Raw genomic sequence first — 19,709 nt, 5'->3', positions numbered from 1 at the left:
AGATACCTTTTAACCATCCATATATTCTTCACTTTGTAAAATCTGACACTTTCTTTCTGTAGCTAAAGGAATCAACTCCTCAGCCCTGATGAATTTCATGTCTAATTAAAGCACTTTCCACATCTGTCCTGTATGGGCTGAAGGCTGGACCACATTCAATTTGGTTTCTGTTCAGCCTCTTTAAGAAGCAGTGGCAGCAGCTCTCCTGCAAAATGGTCTAGGGAAGCCACCTAAAAGGGTGGGTGATCTTCGTAAATGGACAGGAAACAGAAAAGATGAATATTGGGCGGATGACAGATCCCTTAACTGGCCTTCAAGATACAAGCTGTTCTATTAAACATAGGGCCATTATGCTGGCCGGCCATCCACTTTAAACCCCAGAGTGATTAAAATGCTGGCAGGAAATGAAAGCTCTCTATTGAAGGTCCTTCCCTGAGGTCCTAATTTCAAACCAAATTTTACAGCACCGCACAGGAACAAAGGAAGCCCAGTCTTCCAAGTCTTCTTTTTGTCACTTTGGACAAAGACACCCCCTCATACTCCTCAAAGAACAATGGGCTCTGTAGAGCCAGAGCCATGCCAAGAATGGGCACAAACCATACAGAAACACATTTTAAAAATACATTTTACACTGCCCTTGACATTTCGGATAAATAGAAACCACTGCACTGAAATTCCAAATATTTCATCCTTTCCCTCCACCCCTTGCCTTTATAATGAGAATTTTCCTAATCTACTTGATCTTTGACATTTTGGCCTCTGTGAATGGAGGACATAGTAGAGTAGTCTAAATAAATTAATTATTCAGATAATTGCATTTTATGAAAATAACTACTATAACGGGGACAAGCACACGATTTTCACTAACAGAAGAGAACAAGGATGCCTATAATTCTTTAAAAACTGAAACAGTTCTAGAGGCATTTATATTCTATAGTACCCTAAGCAAGCCGGGGAAACATGGTATCAGGAAGGAATTTTTTTTTTCTTTACTAGTTGTTATTTCAGGGTGGCCTGTTTTTTCCCTTGTTCTTCTTCAGCAAAAACAGCTTTTATGTTTTTACAGAACCACTTTAGATTCACTCTTCCACACGGAGGAGGTTTACTTGGATTTGGCAGGCTGAGAACAGCTGGTTGTTTCCTAACGAATGGAACATGAGACCATATGTTTCAACATTTAAGCAATTTTGAACCAGAGGTATTATTTGGAGTGTCCTTTGTTGAAACTGTACATTAAATGCCCAAAGGATCTGAGCTACATAAGAGATACAGGTTTTCCTTTTTCTTTTTTAGCACTTTTCTCTTAGCAACAAAACCACTACACACTACTTGTATCATAGATGTACACCACAAGTCTGCAGAGGACGGGTGAGCTGTGTGTCTCTGCTCCAGGGACAGCTATATTTTAAACAGAAAAAGACAGCTAAGCAGACTTTTTTTTTTCTTCTTCTTATAATTCTGCTTGGGAACAAAATGTGTCCCCTGCGCTCCCAGGGAGATCAACAACATGGAGACCTGAGCTCCAACACAAGCGTGGACCTGACAGATGGGTAACAGAGATTTTCTGGTGTTGTCACTTAGGATGTATGTTCACTTTGTTCCCCCTTCTTTCTTTTAGAACACCCTTAAATAGAGCTGGGCTAATGAGATTTAAGTTTGAGTTAAGCAGAGAATAAGAAATGTCCGGAAAGAAGGAAAACCCTTAGTCCTTTAAAGAAATTGCTATGATAATTTTTTTATTTGGTGTTTTAATACTAATCATTAGTACTGTTAGAAAACGAAACTATAGATTCAAAGTCAGGCTAAGTTGGGGCAGCAGCAAGGTTTAGCAGAATAATAATAAGAAAATTATCTTGTCCCTGGAAGAAGAGTCCAGCTTTAAAGAAAATGATGTCTAGTGAAAAGTCAAATATGTATTAAGTTGGCAACACAATAATTGAAATGCCAGACACAGGGAAGTAGAACAGGAGGTCACCAGCTTCTGGAAAGTTCATGAAACTTTCTCATCCTAAACTGAGATTTAAAAAATAAAGTGAATAAATCTTTATGGACCAATTTATAAAAGAATAAATGAGTCATTTGTTAGGATATAATAGGTAAGAAGTAGAATCATAGGTGAAAGTAGTTTATTTTTACCTAAGATTCAGAGAGAGGCATTTCTTTGGACCTGTTTTTGAATCCTAAGTCTTCCAGTCTTTTTAATGTATATGTCTGGATATAATTTTCAAAAAGGATTTAAAAAATAGTTCTATTATCATTACTGTATAAATAAAAGATAATTTAAAAAGATAATCAATCTTACTTCCTAAGTTTTATTTATTTATTTTTATTCATCTATTTTTATGTGGTGCTAAGGATCAAATCCAGTGCTTACTTCCTAAGTTACTTTTATTTTCTCTAGGTTCTTCTATAAAAGTAAGACTAATAGTATTTTTTGCCCTCTTACTAAGGATTTTACAAAACTCATGTTTTTAGTCATGTTACTAAAAATGATTCCTTCTCACTAAGTCACAAAAAAATATTATTTCTTAGTTTTAAGTCTCTTAGCTTTAAGAAAACTTTGAAAAATGGACTCTGACTGCTTAATTTCCCTAAGCCATGAGAGATGGCAGATTTTTGTCTCCTCTGGGTTCTAAAGTGATATAGGGATTGCCTGGAATGGGGTAAGTGAACAGTTATATCCATGCTTTTAAGATGCTAACCAGTGCACAGGAAATATGCACAAGGATGTTCACTGCTGCTTTGTTTGTAGAAGCAAAAAGAACTGTAAACAACAGCCACAGGGAGTCTGTACCTCCGCATGACCACTCTAGGAACAAGGTCAGTGAGCAGGAGAAGAAGCCACAGCGGCCTGGCCTCCATTGACTTGCTAACCTTGTACATGTCTATAATTCTTCCTTAGTTTAGTTTCCTTGTCTGTCAGTACCTATATCCTAAAGTTATGGGTCAGATTAAATGAATGAATACATGACTGTATCTCTAAATGCTAACCATTATTACTGATGTGAAGACAGTAAGAAGAGTCAGGGAGACTGGTAAGTACCATATGTACTGACAGAGAAATGATGTCCACAACTTATCCTGGTGAGAGACCACGGGCTGGAGAAGAGCTGATATGGTAGTATGAGGACAGAAGGAAAACGGGTATTTCTGTTGTTTATGAACATTGCTGATAAAAGTTTAAGGAACCCAGGCTAGAGGAATAGCTCAGTGGCAGCACACTTACCTAGCATACATGAGGTCCCTGGTTTTTAAAAAAAAAAAAAAAAAAAAAAAAGTTTAAGGAACATTTCTGCTAACCCTGATATGCTGCAAGTGTTCATGTGCAGAAAACAAAAAGGTAGTCAGAACAAATATTAAACAGTATCTTCACATAAAAAGATAATTCCTTTGTACCTTACATGCCACTTATTTCCTTAATACCTCTGTTATTTTGAAACAGAATTATTTTGGATCTATATAGAATTCCTCAAGTTAAAAAACAATCATCTTTATAGAATTCAAGTAAAACTTGGTACATTCACCTGGGGAATCCCTTCCTCACAATTTTCCAATATAAAAATATAGTTTTTGGGGCTGGGGCTGTAGCTCAGTGGTACAGCGCCTGCCTTGCACGTGTGAATCACTGGCGCAGCATCACTTAAAAATAAATAAAGATATTGGGTCCATCTACAACTAAAAAAAATTTTTTTAAAAAAATATAGTTTAATTTATTCATAGTGCTACAAAGGAACTACCATGAATATAGTGTGTGTGTGTGTGTGTGTGTGTGTATATATATATATATATATACACACATATATATATATCAAGATAAAATATAGCCTAACTTTAAATTTTTTTTTTAGTTGTAGATGGACACAATATTTTATTTACTTATTTTTATGTGGTGCTGAGGATCGAACCCGGTGCCTCACACATGCTAAGCAAGTGCTCTACCACTGAGCCACAACCCCAGTCCCCAAATATGCCCTAACTTTTTATAAATCGTTCAGAAAGTTGTTCCTTCATTAATGAGGCATCTAGACAGCTCTGCTTCAGAAGATGGAGGACGCCATGGACGTGATGAATGGAGAGTGGCCCTGGATGCCCCCTGCACGTCAGCTGCTTATGCAGCTAGTTGTACTCCAGTTTGTGTATCACAGCATACAACATCGCCAGAGATAATGCATCCATTTTAGGCTAAAAATTACCTTAAGGTCCTGTTTTCAACACAGTGATTTAATTATGTTTAGTTAGGTGTTGGTCAAAATTATGACTTATCCCATGTATCTTAGACTGTGAAAGATTCACTCATTTATTCGTTCAACAAACATTTAGTAAGTACCTACAAGTATAGGGTGCTAGAAAGAGGGATCTATTCAAATTTTTATTGGATAAACTCCCAGGTAAATGTGAAAACCTATGGAAGCAAAAGAAAACTAGAATTCTAACGGTCTGATTGATATAGACTGCTAAAAGAGGTTTGGAGAAATAAATATCATTGTAACTGAGCAGAAAAGCTGCTTTGTTTTTTGTTTGTTTTGTTTTTTGGTTATGTTTGCTCCTGTGCTCCTGTGCTCCTGAGACACTTCATAGTCCAAGAACACATAGACTATTCACCACGTCAGTATTGGGTAAAACTAGGTATACTCCATAGCTGCTGTGTGGCTAAGGGAACTCTAAATGAGCCATTTTAACACTGAGCAGAGTGGGAAAAGCATGCTGGGCAGAGGTCTAAGAACATAAAAGAAGCATATTCTCTGATGAGCAGCCCTTTCTCCTGCACGCTTCACTCTAGACCATCAGCAGGGTTAGGAACACTATGGCATGTGGTAGCAATCACAAAGACCAATTTGTTCTGAGTATGTCAAGGTCAATGACATTATGGCTGAGGAGACTGTCTTGAGCTCTGGAAGTCTGCAAGAGTTCCTGAGTGCCACATAGGATCACCTATGGTGTTTGTTTGCCATTTCTTTCATATGAGCTCTCTCAACAGCCTTTCTCGTAGAATTAGAAGTATGCAGAAATGGAAATACCTCATTCTGGTGGTCTTCTGTTGGTCAACAAATAAATGCTATTGATGTTGACAATGTGGGAGGCCCACCAGGAAGTCCAGCTGGATTTGTTGAAATAAAACAAGTTTTCCTTCCTAAAACACATTTTATCAGGAAACTGGTCTCTGGCTGTATCCAATTAGGATATAGTCTGTCTGTTCTGGCTCTAGAAGACAGAAAAGGAGGAAAGAAATGATACCTGCTTTTTTTCTTTCAATTCCAACATTTTTTCCCCCTGACAGGTAGAAAAGAGAAAAACAATACTTCTCTTTGCATTTCCCATACAAAGAAAGTTGCCTTCTTCTTTTTTTTTTTTTTTTTTTTGAGACCCCTGCGATTCTACTTCACTTTCAGCTGAGGCCTGTGAAGATGAACAAAATGTAGTCCATTGTATATTTAATAGTATTTGTCACTTCTCAGAATGGACAACATGTGATCCTTTGATTTCTGGTGGAAACGGCATTCCTAATTTTTTCCCCCCATCACTCCTTATTTTCTTTTGGGTGCTAGGACAGAACCCAGGGCTTCACACACACGAGGTAAGTGCTCTACAGCTGAGCCTCACTACTATTCCTCACACTTGCATTTTCCTAAATATTTAATAAATTTCAAGACTTCTTTTTTTCATCCTCAGTCAATGTAGAGACTAAGCCACATAATGGAAATTAGAATTAAAGAAGAAAGAAAAAACAAAACAACCTGGCACTGTGTTTTCAAAGGCAATTATATTCTAGAAATATTTAATGAAAGGGCTATAAATCCTGTTTTTAAGAAAGTTACAGTGATGAAGCAACAACAAATTTTGTTATTTTTAACATGGGTATTTTAGTTTAAAAAGATTCCACTCAATGTTTCCCAAATTCAATTTTTCACATAATGCTCAGTCTAATATGAATGTGGGAAAAAAAGACAAATCCAAACATGGAATATTATTTTCAAAAAATAGTGAACTAAATGTAAAGGTCCCGTAAAATGTGATATCTAGATTTTTCTGAACTCGTTCACATGACCTTCGTTCTATTTATAGAAACGCAGCAATTCCCATTTGAATATAGAGCAATACCTTGTAGGAGAATTTGGTTTAGCACAAATAAACTTGAGGAAAGTGTTGACTTAAAAATAAAACACTGAAAAAGGAGGGAGGGCCTTCCCCCCCTCTGTGAAAATTTCCGGAAAAGTTGTAAACAGAGGCAGGTTTGGCTCAGAGAGGAGTTACTCTGTTGAACTGAGGAGGATGAAGAGTATATCAAACCTCCCAGAGTGAGGAAATGTTTGTAAAACAGTTAGTAAATCACAGCAGCTCGGGTCACCATGCTGAGCGGCCCAAGGGACATGCTGCCAAAACCCCAGCTGTGAAAGAAGGGGGCCAGGCAAGGCTTCACAGCTTGAACCCCATTTTGAGCCATCTCTTGGTTCCATTCTTTGCCCTTTCCCCTTTGTCACTTCAGAGCTCTGAAGGTTAGGCGATTAATTAGCTTTGAGCCACAAGGCAGTGCTGACTGGTCCCCACTGAGTGCCATGGTGAGGAGACCAGGACACTGAAAAACATTCTCGGCAGAGTGACACTGATTGGGCCTTTGGTCCTAGGGACTAGGCTGAAAGTTCCAGCTGGGAAGAAAGAATCACACTCAACCTGGGGGAAAAAAAAAAGTTTACGAAGATGAGCAGAGGGCAAATATGTAGCTGGAAGTTTCCATGAACTTTAAGATATCTTTTCAAGTCCCACTTCATCACTATTCTCCCTACCTAGCCAATGACATTTCTTTTAACTCCTCGTCCTGATTTTATAGAAATGGTGTTGTGCAAACTGTTAAGTTCTTCATATACTGTCCCCTTTGTGCCCCGCTTGTCCCCCAGAAGTCAGGAAGACAAAAACAAAGCAGTAATGGAACTACTAAGGGAGAGACAAGGGAGGATGCACTTTGAAAGACTTGTTTCAACTACTCCAGGCAGAATGTTCTTCCTGTCAGGACTAACATTTAGTTCTCTGAATCATTCTTCGTCGTCTTCTTCTTCTGTTTAATGGACACAATACCTTTATTTTATTTATTTATTTTTATGTGTTGCTGAGGATCAAACTCAGTGCCTCACATGTGCTAGGCAAGTGCTACAACTGAGCTTACAACCCCAGCCCTGAATCAATCTTCTTTATGCTCTAAAAATGATTTTTTAAAAAATTGCATACTCAAGGATCTGGGGTTATAGCTCAGTGGTAGAGCGCTTGCCTCGTGCATGTGAAGCACTAGGTTCAATCCTCTCCACCACATAAAAATAAATAAAATAAATAAAGATATTGTGTCCATCTAAAAAAAAATCTTAAAAAAAATTTTATGCTTTTTTTCTGCAACAAACTCAGTCTGCCCACACAGAGAATGTTACTCTGCAAATGAAGGCATATATGAAGAATAATTAATTCGCTTACAGTGAGAAGAATGGTGATAGGTGAAAAAAAGACAAATCCAAACATGGAATATTTGAAATATATTTGGAATATTATTTTCAAAAAATAGTGAACTAAATGTAAAAGCCTCAAATATTATATAAAAAGAACAGAGCAGACAAAAATATGTATCCATTGACCATAAAGAGCAGAGACAAAGATGGACACAGGAAGAAAGGAAGAAAAGACCAAAGGAAGGAAAGGCCATCTTGAAATCGTGAGCAGAAACACCCTGTTCTTTTAGGAGCTGTCCCCCCACCAAAAAAAAAGTGGGTATTAAGTACAGGCATTAGCAAATAAACTCCTCCAGCAATCATGTACAATTGAATATTAATTCTAATTCACAACAGAGGGAGGCTGCTTTAGTCAGAATGCTGACTCTGTAACTATAAAACTGTTTAGAGAAAGTTCAGTACTTGATCACCCAAAACGAAACAGGATAGGCATACAGGGTGATCTTCACTGTTGTAAAGGAGCTGTTGAGGCTTTATTTCTGCTTCTGGTGCATTTATTTTTTTCTTTTTGACTACTGAGACCATCAGAGGGCAATATGATGTGCTTTGAGTTGATTTTCAGGGTTGGCACTGAGTCAGACACACTCTTAGCTCATCTCTCACACTCTTGTGACAATGGCAGGGTAATGGTAATGCCATATACTTCTCAGTTTTTCTTTATAAAAAATTAACTTGGTCTATTGGGAGATCAAACAAGATTTTGGGCCCAATGGCACCACTAATGGAGTAATTAGCCCAGATAGCTCCTATAGAAAAACCAAGAGAGCTCAGAAGGAAAGTAAACTTGTCAATTAAAAAGTTAAATGGTTTTTAAAAATTAGGGAGATAAAAAGAAAGAAAGAAAGAGAGTGAAGGAAAGAAAGAAAGAGAGAGAGAAGAGAGAAAGAAGACTGTTGTTGAGAGTGCTAATGGATGCTTTGAGTAATGCCTCAAGGCAGTTGAGAAAAGCATGGGTTTTGAAACCAGATCTGGGATAAAATCCTGACCCTACTTTATTACTTGTGTTAAACCGGAAAACCACTTCAGATACTATCAGTTTTCATATCTGCAAAATGGGAATAAGAATCACCAACTACTCAGATTGTTGATAGAACTAAATGTGATACTTCTCAAAGTATGTGCAATGGCATCTGGACATAAAAAGTAGTAAAAACTGTTAGCTTCTATTTCCATACATCCCCCACCCCCACGGCTCATTGGAGAGTATACAGAGGACTTTCTTTAAAACTCCACGGATTTGAGCCAGGCATGGTGGTGCATGCCTGTAAGCTAAGGTAGTCTGGAGGCTGAGCAAGTTCAAGGCCAACCTGGGCAACTTAACAAGACTCAGCCTCAAAAAATAAAAAATAGGGCTGGGGGTATAGTTCATTGTGTAAGACCCTGGGTTCAATCCCTAGTGATGGAAAAAACATAAAAATAAGATTCATAGATGTTTTCAGATGAACATGGAATGCATTTCCCAAGGGAGGCAACACCATTCTCACAAGCTAAGCAAACACTAGGGCTTCAAGTCTCTCACCTCTTTTTGCACCACATTTGTTACAGCGTAATTCAAAAGGACTGCTTTACGTCTCAAAGAAGAGAGTGTACCCCTCAAAATAAATGGACATGACTCAAACTTTGACTATTAAGCTTTTTAAACATGTTGCTCACAGCTCATGTTCCTGGCTCAGGAATTCCTCTTGGAACACTTCTGCAGTGGCAATGGATGGTTTCCACATTTCATTCTTTGCCCCTTTATTCAGCTGGCAAGCCAGATAAAATCTAAACAAAGTCAGAACAAACATACACATACACACACTTCAGTGTTCCTGTGAGTCAGATGAGTGGGTGATTGATATGGGATGCAAGTATGATTAGCATTTGGAAGCCACCTCATCCTGACCTTGCTACACCTCACCCTGACCTTGCTTCTCATGGGTACTTGCAAATGTCAGGTAGTCTACATTTGAGAAGAAACACTGCTGTCATCTGATTTTGTATTTGGGTTTAAATATATTTATTTAAACATTATCTTAATGTTTTTTAAAAGCAAGAACTCATAATTTCAATGCAACTAAAAGACAACTGAGTGATGACCTGTCATTTTTTAACCATATGTCCTCTTTCGCTCTGTCTGGTAGATGGGTAAACAGTACTTGCTGAGTAAGAATTAAAGATAAACACCTGTCCTGCTAAAAATGACTCTGTTCCTAATCTGGGTTTACTATGAGAAGTATTTTTGTTTTTAACTTCTGATGGAAATTTTTGGGCTGAGGCAGGAAAAGAGAAGAAAGGTATTCTATCAAAAAAGTGCATTTACCCATTGTATTTGGCATTTCTGTACTTGGTTATTAAACTCAAGACAGTGAACTGTACCTAGCTCTATGGGGATGGCAAAGAAACAAAATACAAATAATGGCTGAAACAGATGCAGGAAAATAGCAATAAGACATTAATATAACAAACAAGCCAGTTGGCTAAACAATTGAGGCTACCTTACCACAACCCTGGTTGAGAATCAAAAGAAATCTGTTCCAGTTCTAAGTAAAACTTCTCCAACAAGAATGGCTGAGAGACTGAGAAGGACAGGACCTGGGAGGCTAACACTCCATACGAGCTCTGCCACTCATTTACTATACAACCTTGGGCGAGTCAGGACTTTTTCTGAAACTCAGGCTTGTCTACTATGAAATGAGGACAACAATCTCACTGCCTTTAAGTTGCTATGCTGTAAAATGACAAATGTGATGATGGTCTGTCAAGAGTAGGTGGCATGTGGGTCTTAGTTGTACTACTATCAAACAGCGTGATATTCTGGCCAGTATAGCAAGAACAATGGGCTAAACAACCACTTTTATTAATCTACTTCTCATCTCATACACTTAGACTACTTTGACTCCCTCTAATGTCCCAAACAAGCTACCTAGGACTTAAATAAAAATGTTATTCATTAAGTCAACAATACATTCTAAGTTTTTTTTTGTTTGTTTGCTTTGTTTGATAAGAAACGAGGGGCTTAACTACAAACTGGCTTAGACAGGATGCTGAAGTTAGATTTGCTCAATTTTTGCCAAGCATGTTTCCGTTTAAAATCATCTTTTTGCATTATTCTTGAAGAGAAGTTAACTTATCTCATCCTAAATTGGTGTTTCCAATTTCCTCATTTAACAAGGCTTGAATGTTGAGGAGGAAGTAGGCAAAAACCAAGGAACCAAGAAAGATCAAAAAGCAAGGGACCTATAACCTGTAAGGTTAAAAGGTTATGACCCCAGGGTCCTGAAGTAAGGTGGGTATCTAGAAAGATGTTTTCAGGTAGTTTTAAGCAAAGTAACTTTGCAGGGCTTATGAAAGGAGACAGAGATAGAATCTAATGCTGAGAACAACATTACTGGCATGAATACACTTACAAAGATCATAGGGGTCCTATCAAAATCAAGCTATCACTGTTGTTTGAGAAAGAAACTATAGTGTTAATAATTCATTACCCTTCCAGTTCACTGTTTAAAATTAACATTTGTCTACACCGAAGGTATTTCTTTTGATTTGTTCATTATATATACTGTTCTATACCTTTCACAAGGTTCAGTCAGGCCATAAATTGGGGAAAAAATGTTATTAGATAATCACAATGAATCACAAAAATGTTATTAGATAATCACACTCCTAAAGGATGGTATCCATCAAACCTTAAATTTGGTTGAGATAGATACTATTTACCTTTAAACTAAGGGAGAGAAGTTGCAGCCACTATGATGTTAAGTTGTCATTATGTAAAACCACATGTGCGGTTGCTACCTCTGTTCTTCCAGTGTCTGCCAGGGAAGCCCTCAGAGCTGTGCCAGTGTGCAGGGGATAGAATAAGGTAGGCTGGCAGCATATATGTTGTATACAATGGAATAGACACAAATATAGGCATTTGTGGTTGTGTATGATAAAGACAGACTGAAAAAAGGGATAAGAAATGTAAGGAAGAAACAGCTTCCTGGTATATCCCAGCAAGACCAGAAATGGATTATAGACTAGGAAAGGTCAAGAAACATAAGTTGGGAGCTTGCAGATATATTCTAAAGACATTAGGCTTCAGGGAAGTGTCAGTGATTTCTAAGTATCATTATGTTAAAAGCTTTAGAAATATACACCTTTCAAACTTCCTATGTTATGCCAATCTGCATCAATCAGGATTCTCATCCCCACCCGCAACATCATGTAGCAGATTGAACTTGGGGTCTTGTGCCTACTAGGCAAGAGCTCTATCACTGAGCCACACTCCCAGGCTTAAGTGTTCAATCTGCATCAATCTAAGGAACTTTTGGACTCTAAGAATCAGGAAATTAAATAACTAGTTCTTAAATTCTGAGCACACATTTAAGCCTCTGTCTTATTTTTACACTTAAAGTTTGTAGATAAATGCTAAGAAAGTATCTGAGACAAACTGAACAATGCATTAAAACGGAATAGATTAACTAAAAGTAAATGCATACAAACTAAAATAGGGCCAGGTAACAGAATAGAAGATTGCAGGAAGAAAAATGACATCTAGACAGAAACACCTCTGCCTACTCTTACTCTCCTGAAAAATTATCTACCTACTGTACAAATTGAGGTAATAACAAGCACCTCCACCCCTAAAAGTTTTTGGTATACAATAACCATTATATAATTATAGCTATCATAGAAGAAAATATTTAAATGAGTAAATGACTTCAAAGTCTGTATTTCCTGCACTTTATTTTTTTTATATTTACTTTTTAGTTGTAGGTGGACATAATACCTTTATTTTATTTTTATGTGGTGCTGAGGATCAAACCCACTAGGTGAGCGCTCTACCACTGAGCCCCAGCCCCAGCCCCTCCTGCACTTTATTTTAATTGCACTTCAGCAAGCATCCACTGGGTACTCATATTCGCCAGTCTCAGTGGATCCAAATCTGGTTTTCTTGCCTACTGCAAAAGGTTAAAATCTAGGACTACACATAGAAAGGAGATAGACTCTCAGAGTCAACACCTCACACACTCCTCTTATTACATATCCATGGAAATATCTGATCGAAACATAATTTAGAAATGATCAGAATTTCTAATAAAATGTTGATACTTAAGCAAAACTTGCTTTAATTCCACAGAGCCACAGAACGAAGTGGGAAGTAAATACAATTGCATAGTACGTCTGATATATCCCAGATCAGCAGACAGATTTGATCATTCAGAGTCCTGAGCTCTTTACACAGTTTGGTTTGGTTGGTCTTCTGTCCTCAGCACATGGCCCTCTGTATATAGTTAGAAGAGGAATACCTGATTTGGGGTCCACATCATCCTCTAGCTACACATTCTACCTTTCTGATTGCCACTACTCTGGCACTAAGATGAGAGCAGGTATCTGAGTTGATCACTACAGTTCCATCTAGCTTTGACATTCTGTGAATAAAGGTAAAATGTTTGTTTCAGGCAGATCATTACAAGAAGGAAAATACATTATTTAACTTCCATGTCAGATCAGCAATTCTCTAAGACAACATCTCAATTTTGGCATCAGACCCTAATCTATGTCTCTTTATGGATTCTGATATCGTGAGCTCATCCTACACCTATAAGTGAATTCATTATATAAGCTTTCCCTTACATAAATATAAGCCTGGAGAGAAGGAAAGTGCTCGCCATTCAATTTGGCTTCAGCAGAGCTCTCATTTATTAGGAAGAGACTGCCCATTTCTGGATAATGAGAACAAATTCTTCATCATCACGGTGGTGTCTTTTATTTCACTATGGAACTCTGGAAGTTTGAAAGTCACAGTCTCTCCACCTTTGCCTTTTGTAGCATCAACAGGTTACAAAAATAATGCTTTGCCTCATGGTATGCAACCTTAAGATGAACCCAGAAAAATGGTATTCGTTATTCTGTTGGATATATTAGATGTACAATAACGATGTATTATAAAGTAAATCAAATTACAAAAACGAACCCTATCCTTTGGATAAAATTCTGGGAGGAAGCCAACACCACAATTATTATCTTCTCCAGCATTGAATGTTCGACATAAGTGTTTGGAAGATGTAAACAGGACATAAATCTGAGATTGGTTCTTCAATCTGTCTACAAATAACCATGACATTATATATAAACTATACTTTAGAGCATATATGCTTTCTGTTTAAGCAGTTAAGAAGTGTATTAGACACTATGATAAACAGAAAAAACGGAGCGTGAATACCGATAAATGCAAGCCTTCCGTCTCGGAAAGTCTTCACTTATTTGATTAAGTTAGGTGAAAAACAGAGCAGTCATGCTTGTAGCCTTTCTTCCTTTTCCCTTTCCTCTCCTCTTTTCATTTCTAATGCGAATCGGAAGTCTATGTGGAGCAGTCTGGCTAGCCCCAGTCTAACCTCCCCATCTGGAAGGGGACTAACCAGCCTTGGGGCTACTTCCAACCCTTCCCAGCTGTTGGGTTGGGGTTTTTTGTTTTTGTGGGCTTGAGAAAGCATATTTATATAAATGATTGCCATATCCTTTGCCAGCTGTTGACCCTGCTCTTGTCCCGGTTGGGGCATGGTTTTCATTTTTAGCAGCCACAGACTGGAACTGACCCTGATAGAGTTAGCACGCTATGCAAACAGCTTTACGCGCTATTCCTGTGACAGTGCAGACAATGGATGCACAGTGCAATCCAATGGACCGGTGTTTCCCTTTGGGCAAATGTCACAGAATCCAGAGCTGAAAGTATCAGTTGAAAAAATAAATTCTGAGATTCACTATGTTATGGAATAACTTCTCTTTGGTAGTTCAGACTACACTGATTTCAGTTCGAGTCAGAGCAACAAATAAGACTTGCACGTGTATAAACCTGAAGAGTTCTCTAGATAGAGCGGCAGAGGCAACTGTTGTTTCTATAAGTGAGAAAAGAGGTAACAAGAAGTTGCATTTGCAGGGTTTTTTTGTATTGGGGATTGAACCCAGGGGCACTTAGCCACTGAGTCACATCCCCAACCTTTTCATATATTTTATTAGAGACAGGGTTTCTCTAAGTTGCTTAGGGCCTCACTAAGCTGCTGAGGCTGGCTTTGAACTCTGAAATCCTCCTGCCTCAGCCTCCTGAGCAGTTTTAAAACTATGTATACATGCTTCTGATATCAGTATCCCTAAAGAAAAATTTAGGTATTTATACATTAACAGAGAAAAAAAAAAATCAGCCTACGATCATCCCTAAGGATAACCATTAACTAGCTCATTTCTATGCTCATTACCAATCAGAATAAATCTATGTTTAATTTGTGGATAACTATAGTCACAATGAATTAGGAAAGAGTTTGAAAGAGTGTACAATTGAGAGGAGGGAACCCACATTAATAGGAGGGAAAAGTATAATAAATATTTTATTAAGAATGATTTACCCTGGACATCCTATATTTTATTTGCTATAAAAAGAAAATAAGAGAACATATAACATATTTTTACAAGTTTCATATATTCTACCAAGTCTTTTTGGTTACAAGTACAAATGGCATATGTGAATAATGAAGAAACAATTAAGATTAAATCGATTGTTAATGCTTAAAGTGATTTATCTACCTAACCTGGAGATTTGGAATATTTGAAAATTTGCAGTGTCATTTAATTATTGCAATAGATTCTGAGAGTCAAAAAGGCAGCTGGATTAGCTCTCTCCATCCCTGCCCCCAAGCCTACAAGCTGACTGGCTATGGCAGGTGGAGAGTGCCATTAGCTACACATGGCAGTGTGAACCCCAGTCTGGAGCAATGGCGAATGTCTGTAATCCAGCTACTCAGGAGGCTGAGGCAAGAGGGTCACAAAGTTCAAAGCCACCCTGGGCAACTTAATGAGACCCAGTCTCAAAATATAAAAGGTCTGGGATGTAGTTCACTGGTAGAGAACTTGCCTAGAACTTGTTTGAGGCATTGGGTTCAACCCTCAGTACATCCACACACACCCCAATTGTGAGCCTCATCTTGGGTCAGAATAGAATACTTGACAAAGAGGGGAGCTGGAGGATGGAAAGTGATATTTCCTCACAGACATTTTCAGTCTTTGAAAAACAATTCAGAATTTAGGCTATGAATGTCAGAATCACATATTTACTCTATCTTGGAGACCCCATGAAGTTTGAATTCTGGAATTGCTTTAAAGGCAGCTCAGAATTTCAGTTAGCTTCACTTGAAATGAAACTTTCATCTACTTGAAGAATTAACTAATGAGCTCTTCGAAGCATCTATCAATTCTGATAAATGACCCAAATCTGTGAATTTACAAGGCAATATTTTCTTTCTCTAACTCAATGTGTTTGTAATAACGAGGAGAAGAAAATGAAACCATTTGTTGCTTTTGCAGCAAAATCTGACTGAAAATTTCCTACTATTGATAGAAGTTAATGGCACAATCTGCAGCTCACTTTTCTTGTAAAGCAGAATATAAAAAAATTCAGTACTATAATTCTTTAAGTTGGATTATTAATATACTGGGGATTATTTCTCTTATGTTGTATAATCTTTCTTCTGTTTTTATTACACTGAAAGTTTTCTCTAATAACTTTTTCTCTGTATGTTTGGAAGCCAGAGTTTGTCATTCTATTAATGGCTTACTACTGAATTTCTGTATTATACTTTAACTATAAATTAATCTAGGTTACTCAATATTTAAGTATTTGTCATGAATATGTTTTAATTACAACAGAACATCCCCTTATCTTCTTTGTTATTATTGTCTGAGATTTAGTAAATTAAATATGAAAGGTAAAGCTAATCTATTATTATTATGCCTTTAAAGTTAATTACCAACATAATTTTGTATCTTGCATATCACTCTTTCTATTTACATTCATATTCTTACAGTAAAGTACATCTTTTTGTGGGGGAGGGTACTGGGGATTGAACTCAGAGATCTTTAACCACTGAACCACATTCCCAACCTTTTAAAAAAATATTTTATTTAGAGACAGGGTCTAAGTTGCTGAGGCTGGCTTTGAACTCAAGATTCTCCTGCCTCAGCACCCGCAGCTGCTGAGATTATGGGTGTGTGCCACCACACCCCGCTGTGAAGATTTTCAGGTGGGTACAGTAAGCATGCCTGTAGTCCCAGCTATTCAAGAAACTGAAGAAGGAAGGTCGCTTGAGTCTAGGAATTGGAGACCAGCCTGAGCAACATGGCTAGATTCCATTTAAGAATAAAGTAAAAGAAAAAAATATTTTCTTTTTCAACAAGAGTAAATAACTCTTGCCACTGTGTAAAAGTACTGAATGATAATTTTAGCTGGGTATAGAACTGTAAATCTATTATTTTTGCTCCTCACTTTGGTATATTATTCCATTATCTTTTGACATCATTGTCACCAGTGACAAATCTATCACCAACCTAAGTTTCATACCTATGTAGGTAATACGTCTTTCTCTCTGCTATCTTTAAAAAAATTGCTTCAATTTTACTACAAAGTATACAGGTAAAATTTACTTATTATGCTCAACACTCAAGGTGCTTTTAATCTGAGGGCTAATCTCTTCGATTTTGGAAAATTTGTAATTATTAGGTGAATATCATTTCCTTCTGTGTTACTATTTTGGATTCCTTAGAAGATATATATATATATATATATATAGATAGATAGATATTTCTAAACTCCATGTTTTTTCAAACTACTATTTCACATTTTTATACATCTATACTTTTTTCTTAGTAAACTAATAACCAAATATGTTCTTGTCTTGTTTCATTCCTGCTAGTTTTGTTTTATAATTTCTTGTTTTATGAAGCTATTCCTTGATCCTTTTGAAGATCTTAAATATAAAGTTTTTTTTTTCAGTTTGTTTTATTATTTTCCTTTCATTTGAATGGTTTCATATCCTACTTGTTTTGTAGTCTGCTTTTCTTGGTACTAATGTATTACTTTATTTTATGGATCGTGACAATTGACTCATAGCTCATCTTAAGTGAGAGTGAAACTGAATTCTTTGCTTTCTCTACAAGCACACCACTCTCTGTCTGGCAGTTAGTGGAGAAAGAAGCCCTGGGAATCCAGTCCAGAATCTGTTATGTTAGAGAGTTAGAGGGGGCCAATCCTTTATTAATACTGGGGAAAGTCCAGACCAGGAAAAGAGGGCACACCATAGCTCAGCTCCTCAGGCTGCCTTTTTCTCTCTTTTTTTAAAAAAATATTTTTATTAGTTATTGATGGACCTTTATTTATATATATGTGGTGCTGAGAATCGAACCCAGTACCTCACACATGCTAGGCAAGCATTCTACCACTGAGCCACGACCCCAGCCCTGTCTTTCTTTTTCCACCTCTATAGGTGCAGTTTGGCCATAGCTCTTGGCAGTAGTTAGCATCAGCTTTCTTTAGTGTTGTTGTTGTTATTATTATTATTATTATCATTATTTTTATTTGGTACTGGGGATTGAACCCAAGAGCACTCAACTACTGAGCCACATCCCCAGCCCTTTTTATATTTTATTTTGAGACAGGGACTCATTGAGTTGTTAGGGCCTCACTAAGTTGCTGAGGTTGGCTTTGAACTTGCAATCCTGCCTCAACCTCCTGACTCACTGGGATTACAAACATGTGCCACCATGCCCAGCTCTTTGGAGTCATTTTGAAGACACACTGTGTAACTCTAAATGGAGTACTTAGAAGGTGAACTCCCAAGGGCTTGAGCTGTATATTTCAGACTCTAACTCAAATAGTCACTTCCTCTCAGCCCTTTGTATTTCTGTCCATTTTGGTCCATGAAGATATTTATTCTGTTTTTGAGCTTTTATTTGGCTTCTAAATTTTTTAAATACTTTTTAGTTGTAAATGGATCTTTATTTTACTTATAGATTTATATGCAGTGCTAAGGATTGAACCCAGGGCCTTACACATGCCAGGCAAGTGCTCTAATACTGAGCCACAATTATAGCCCCCTCCACAAACTTCTTAACACTAAGTCACTCATCTTTTGATTTTTTACCAAGACAAAAGGCCTTATTATTTCTACCTCACAAATACTTACATAGAGAAGCCATGAGGAATATTTCTAATACTCAAATGATATTTATGTATTTAATTATGATTAATTCCTTGCAATCTTACTCAAGTAATAAACGAAAGACAATGAAAATATATTCTGTCAAGTGATCAGAAGACATGTAAAGCACTTCACACTAAAGAAAGACCAATGAAAAACAAAAGAATTATGACAGTCATGTTAAGAGACTACAGAGAAAACATTCTCTTACACTATATATGGGAGTGTAAACCTGACAACACTTTTTAAAAGTAATTTTAGCAACTGACATCAAAAGCACTAATAAAACACATACCCATTGGTCCGGTGCCATTCTACTAGGAGGAATTTACTCTGAAGGAATAATAATATAAATGCGCCAAAATGTAAAAGGAATAAATTATTTATAAAAGAAAAACCAAACCAAACCAATAACAGCAACACTAACAAAAGCAAAGAAACATATAAAATAATCATTAATAAGAGTCAGGTTAAATAAATAGCAGAATACTACATAGTCACTTAAAAATAAACAAATACATACACAAGAAAACTAAACAACTATACTAAAATGTTATCCCTGGAAGTATGTTACTAATCTCTCTCTCATACACACACACACACACACACACACACACACACTCCACACACATTTATAGTTATGGTAATAAAATGTTACTGCCATAGTCCAATAGATGAATCTTTGTAAACAGTAAAATTTAGCAGGGATAGGGAACATAATTCTCTTACATGCATGGAAGGAAAGAGAAGGGAGATACTATGAGCTTGAGGCCAATCAACTTAACACCTCTACTGATTGTTTAAAAAACAACATATGTCCCCATCCACCTTTACCTATTTCTTCCTATTACATAAATTCTAGCTCTCCTTTTAAGGTCTCCAATCCAATCTCCCCCTGGTTGCTCAGGATTTCCTGCATCCAATCTCTCCCATTTCTAATCCATCTCTCATTTCTGCATTTTCTCCCCTTTGAACAACAAATATGTTCACGTTTTTTGAATGAAAAATAAAAGACCCTCTCTTGAAAATGACAAAGAGACATATTATGTGTCCATTTCCACACCTGTAGTCATTTATACTCACTTCATAATTCATGGTAAGGTGGCTTTCCACTTCACTTCTATATGCAAACTGAACTTGCTAAGGCCTCTATGAGACTTGCTCATTATTAAATCCAATGGCTACTTCTGGCCTCATCTTTCAGGACCATATATATATACATATATAT

At 37.0% G+C, this 19,709-nt stretch overlaps 1 protein-coding gene across 9 annotated transcripts in view; it reads right to left on the bottom strand.

The window, feature by feature from the left end:
- Positions 1-19,709, bottom strand: part of Bcas3 (BCAS3 microtubule associated cell migration factor) — a 575,967-nt gene that overhangs the window by 151,893 nt on the left and 404,365 nt on the right. Inside the window, exon 24 of one of the 9 annotated variants that reach the window (XR_007342273.1) lies at positions 5,019-5,202. The exons of the other annotated variants lie outside the window; for them this stretch is intronic. The gene's annotated coding sequence lies outside the window, so the exon portion shown is untranslated. The remainder of the gene's footprint in view (positions 1-5,018; positions 5,203-19,709) is intronic. 9 annotated transcript variants of the gene reach the window in all.

The sequence above is a fragment of the Marmota marmota genome, unplaced genomic scaffold, assembly GCF_001458135.2.
Source record: "Marmota marmota marmota unplaced genomic scaffold, marMar, whole genome shotgun sequence".
NCBI lineage: Eukaryota > Metazoa > Chordata > Mammalia > Rodentia > Sciuridae > Marmota > Marmota marmota.
The sequence above is the reverse complement of the archived record's forward strand: the minus strand, read 5'-3'. Positions and strand labels throughout refer to the sequence as shown.